Raw genomic sequence first — 5,384 nt, forward strand, 5'->3', positions numbered from 1 at the left:
TATCACCTTTTGGCGGATTCTGGGGGGAGTCGGTACCAGCGCTGCCCAGCTGTGTGACCTTGAGCAAGACAGTTAACCTCTCTGAGCCTCAGTGTCTTTATCTGTAGGATGGAGATACATACATCTCCTTTATAGGATCGTGAGGATTAGAGTGTTAATAGGTAAGTGCCTAGTAGGATGCTTGGCCCAGAACAGGTGCTTAACGCATGAGAACTAATATTCTCACATCCATTATGATGTCAATAACAGTATTTAGAATCTTATGCATGTCTGAATGTTGTAGACATGGAGAACCACAAGAAGGTGCAAAACGGAGCCAGGCATTCCTAGCCAGGGGCCTCAGGAGTGTGGCCCATATGCTGAGCTGCCAGTTTCTTTGCCGGCTTAAGAAGTCCCCAGCCATCTCTTTGCCCAGATCATTTGTTGACTTGGAAACTTCTGGAGAAACTAGATCTGGTCTATACTTCATTTAATCGATGTCAGAATGCACACAAGTGTGTCTGAGAGAGAGAGAGACAGAGACGGTGAGAGACAGAGTGACATCATAAATATTGCTGCAGAAGATTTCAGGTCACTGTGTAGGGAGGCTGGCCGAGAGAGGGATACCAGGGAGCATGAAGTGGGTCCTCCCCTAGTACTGGGGTCCCGGGCATAGACTCCATGACTCTCCCGTTGCTCTGCTCTCCCTGGAGTGGGGTACTGGAGGCCACTGGGAGCCCCTCATGACCAACCATTCCCTGCCTTTTACCCTGCATTGCAGCCCTGAGTACAGAGGTCTCCACCAGCTTGGCAGAAAGACACCACACTATTGATGCTTCTACCTTGTTTTCAGGTAGGATGGCCATATGCCAGTGACGGCCCAGGTCAGTCATGGTTAACGCTTGTTTCCATGTAACGAGGCCTTTTTTAATCTGCAAAGTGGCCCAGTTGGTGTGATAGATCACATCATCACTCCAGGCCAGGAGGTGATTAGGGCAGCAGGCATTTGAGACATTACCCTGAGTAACTTGGAAGGCTGACTGCAACTACGGACCCAGAGTAGGGGAATCGAGGAGCCTGTCCCAAGGTCGTCCGTGTGAAGGCAAGGGCATGGTGGGTGCATTGCTTGGAGGGCAGCAACAGTGACGCATTTGCTTCTGGGTGTGGAATCCACGCTCATCATAAGGAAAAATGGAATGTTACACAAAATATCATTTGAAGTGTTTACGACGAGAGTTTACTTCTAGAGAAAAGTTCATTTTAACTCTTGAGACCAAATTATTGATAAAGTTTTTTAAAAAGTCAAGACTCCCAACCATTTCATGACTTGTTCCTCTCCTGGTTCTGCTCTGAAATTCTTCAGGGTAGGCTTTGGTGAATGTCGGGTCAAAGTCTATTGTTATTATGGACGATTATTATTATATAACTGTCTTCATTTGGACTTGGCAGGAGTCTAAAAGAATATTGGAAATTAAGAAAAAGGGAGCGTAGGTAAATAGTGATTTTCTTTCACCCTTTGAAGGCTTGTTTCTTTTGTTTGTTTGTTGGTTGGTTGGTTGGTTTTGTTTCCCATTTTGGGAAAAATACCGTTGTCCCATATTGATGTCGTTCTAATCAAAATCACAAAGTCTCACATGTTGTGCTTCCAAAATTAGGTTTCCAAATCAGGATGCAGTTGGGCCAAGACTGCATGGGTGGTTGGCCATGGGGAGGTTTGTTACCAGCAGAATGAGGAATAATTTCCCACGATGTGTTATTTCTACTCCCTTTAGACGCTTTTTTTCTACTTTCTATCAGACCTACTTGTGGGTTGCAGGGTCCTTTCTTCTTTTGTGGTATCTGCCCTGGTTCCCTGGCCATCAGGGGGTGCAACCTGGTGCCCCTCAGGTCAGTTTCAATCAGAAAACACATTTGATGCCCACTGTGCGCGCGCACACACGCACACACATGCACACACGCACACGCACATACGCAGGCATGCGTGCACGTGTACACACACATTTAAATGGAATGAGCTGCTTACATTTAAAAAAAGACTTTAGATCGAGCTGGAAATCTGTCTTCTTTAGGAAAAGAGGAAGGGCAGAGGAGGAGATGCCAGTGCTGGGCCTGCATTTCTGCAGAGCAGCAATCAGCTACTACAGCCAGCGCTGTCCTCTTAAAAGGGGAATGTACTCTCCCTTCAGCCACGGCCCCACTTCTTCTTCCTTAGACCAGGGCACCTGCTTTTGTTTATCTTCTCCGCCAGGCCCCTCTAGGCTCACAGGCTTAAAACCCTTGCTATACACAGGTAGGTGCTTAGCGAATGCTTAACAAAGGAGTGAGCACATGAAACTGCAAATGACTTCAAGAACAACAGGGGTCACTTGCTGGGCGCTTGGGTTCTCTAGTGCTGGGTGAGGGTGCTGGAGTCCCACAGCTGAGGTGCATGACGGATGACAGCAGCCCAGGACTTACTAGCTGGGAAGATCGGTGCACATGGTGAGAAGCATCTATCTGCGACCCCACTCGAATCCTTCAATCTGTACTATTGGTCACTAAAATGGGAGAGAAGATGGCCCAAGTCAACCTTTCCCACCTCCAGAGTAGGACACCGGATGACTTATAATCATATGTTGTTCCCCTGACTCAACACAACATCCATGAGTGTGGAGTGCACAGCGGACGCTGTTAGATGCGGAGTCGTGGTACGACTCACCCGAGCTAGTGGGCAAGTTAAGACCCACAGGATTACTATAAACAATGGAAGTGGTAGCGTCCACAGAAGGTTTCTTCCTTTGCCCATCTATGCACATTTTTCCCCTTCCACCCTGTCCTCAGCCTCAGGGGGCTGGTGTGTATGGATTGCAACAAGGGGTCTTGTGTCATCTGGATTCTGGCTGGGTCCTGATGGAGGGGAGCCCTGCCAGGAGGTTGGAAGGGAGGCTGGCAGGGCAACTGAGGTCAAAGTTTTTAGGCTGCTGGGTCCCTCCTTCGGTGGATGCTCCCTTGGCTGAAGATCCCAGCCATTCTCAAGAAAGTATAAGACTCTCTCTTTCCAGGCACAGGAACCTCCCCTTCCCCCATTCCTTTAGTCCTAGACATTGGATTCTACACTGTGTCTTGAGGTTCCTCTACTGCCGCTTTCCACCCTGTAATGCACCTGTTTGTAAATAAATCTTCCCTGGAGCATCCTCACTGGAGTGTGCCAACTGCTTTCTGATGGAATCCTGACTGAGAGAAGGCCACAAGGGAGGTGGAGAGGTAAACTCTCCATGGAACAACTGAAGAAGGAGAGGGGATGGAGTGAGAGAAAGAGCATTCCACTCGGAGGAGACAGCATGGTGCTGACACACGGCACCAGGGCAGGGAGAGCAGAGACATGGAGCTTTCTCTGAGAATAAAGAGAATTAACAAAGCAATGGGGATTATGATGGGAAAGTCAGGCTGGGCTTGTTCTTGGAGGGACTGGTTTCTAAGTTAAGGACGTTGTTCACTGTGAGTTGGGGAGGCCCAGAAGGGAGATGAAATGACTGGAGCTCACATTTTTGATAGAGAATATAAGAAACAAAAATCTCTAAATGTACATTTGGCATGGAGTTTTCCATGGAAATAGCCAAAAGGATGTAAATATAGGGGAAAATCTGTGTTCATACTGGAAACCAGGGAAGACAGCCAGCCATATCACAACATTTTGAAGAAAATTTCTGTGAAATATACAACCATGAGCACCAGTCCAAGGGGAGGACCTGTCCACCACTGGCTTCAAGCAAATGGGCAGCTTACCTGGAAGGAGTTTAGAAGGATCTCATAGGGGATCCTGTAGCAGAGAGGGTGCCACGGGGCTGAGAAGCAGGAAGTTTGGGCCAGTCTGGGTTCCCCACAGTGCAGAGGGCAAGACAGGAAGCTCCAAATTGGATACCGGTCTGACCACTTGTTATCCATGAGGTTGGGTAAGTTATGCATCTAACGTGGTGCCTTAATTTCATCATCTCTAAAATGGAGTCAGTCATCATCCCAACCTAAGAGGTTTGATATGAAGACTGACGGATGGGATCCTTGTAGAGCACGTAGAACAGAGGTCCAGGGGAAGGAGGCAACAAATGCTGGGTAGGGTTGACCATGCCTGTGTTCTGCAAGTGCGTCAGGATGGAGAATCCCATCCTAGACTTACTCCCAAATCTATAAGTGAAGAGTCAGTTTCTTATGAAAGGGAAAATGGGATGGCCATAAGGGAACAAATTCAGGAGATAAAGTCCAGGAGATTCAAATCACATGTGATAGCAATTCCAGAAGGAAATCACATAGAGACAAAGAAAGGAAACAGTCTTTGAGTTCAATAAAAGCTTAAGCTTTTAGATGAAAACATTCGCTGAGTACCGGTCATAATTAATGAGTAGAGTCCCATGGAGATAGCACCTCATGACATTTGTGAATTTCAAGGGTAGATAAAATAAGTTAGGAAGCAGTAGGAAGGAAGGAAAGGAAAAATCAAGCTGCTATCTGAATTTTCTCCTGCCAAACTAAATGGCAGGAATGCGACAGAGGTGTTTACAGAGATTTGGAGAAATATGATTGGGCCTTCATCATGACTCGTGAGTGGGCAAGCAGACAAACCTACAAGATGGAGAGTTTGTCCCAATCTATGCAACAACCATCTTCATGAGAAGGGGCTGTTTCTAGATTGGAAGTAATTTAAAGAAGTAACCATTGGAGTTGCATCTAGTTGGGACAAGTAAAGGGCAACTGGGGAGATTTGAGTCGAGTCTGAGCACTAGGTGACATCACAGTTTAATGCTATGGAAAGGTGGACATTTATATATGGAATAAAGGCATGTTATGAGACAGTGTGTACAGTACGACCTTACTTTAACAAACAGACGTATACCCATGTGTGTAATAGAAAAAAGATCTGGGAGGGTGTAGTCTAGAGGGTTAACAGTAGGAAAACGAGATTTTATTTTCTTACTCTTACTTACCTGTATTTTCTAATTTTCTGCAGTGTACGTATACAGCCTTAGCAATAATAAAAGATTATTTTGAATTGAAAACACAATTCTGCATTCCCTCAACCTATCATTCCTGAGACAACCTTGCAGATTTAGAAATATGGAAGTAACTTAGGAAGTATACCACCCATGTGCCCTTCATTAAAAAAATTACTCAAAGAATTGCTCCGGCTCAAAGAATGGCACATAAATAACAAAGAACACAAGAAATGGGAAGAATTAGTGTAAAAGAAATGGCACAAAGCACTGAAAAGGAAACATTTACTCAGATTAGTTGTTTAAAATGTGGCTACAGAGTTTACGGCAAAGGCAAAAATAAGGTTTTTAATGTAAATATTTAAGTTCCTTATTATATCAACTGAAATCGGGGTATGAGAGGCAGAGAAGATGCAGGAAGAAAGAGGACACAGAATGTAT

The 5,384-nt window shown here is 45.6% G+C and overlaps 1 long non-coding RNA gene across 1 annotated transcript in view; it reads left to right on the forward strand.

Annotated features, from left to right (window-relative positions):
* Positions 1 to 534: 534 nt before the first annotated feature.
* LOC112645598 (uncharacterized) overlaps positions 535 to 5,384 on the forward strand; it is a 50,138-nt gene continuing 45,288 nt past the window's right edge. The window contains exon 1 of the long non-coding RNA XR_003127144.3: positions 535 to 832. This is a non-coding gene — a long non-coding RNA (uncharacterized LOC112645598). The remainder of the gene's footprint in view (positions 833 to 5,384) is intronic.

The sequence above is a fragment of the Canis lupus genome, chromosome 1, assembly GCF_003254725.2.
Source record: "Canis lupus dingo isolate Sandy chromosome 1, ASM325472v2, whole genome shotgun sequence".
Lineage (NCBI taxonomy): Eukaryota > Metazoa > Chordata > Mammalia > Carnivora > Canidae > Canis > Canis lupus.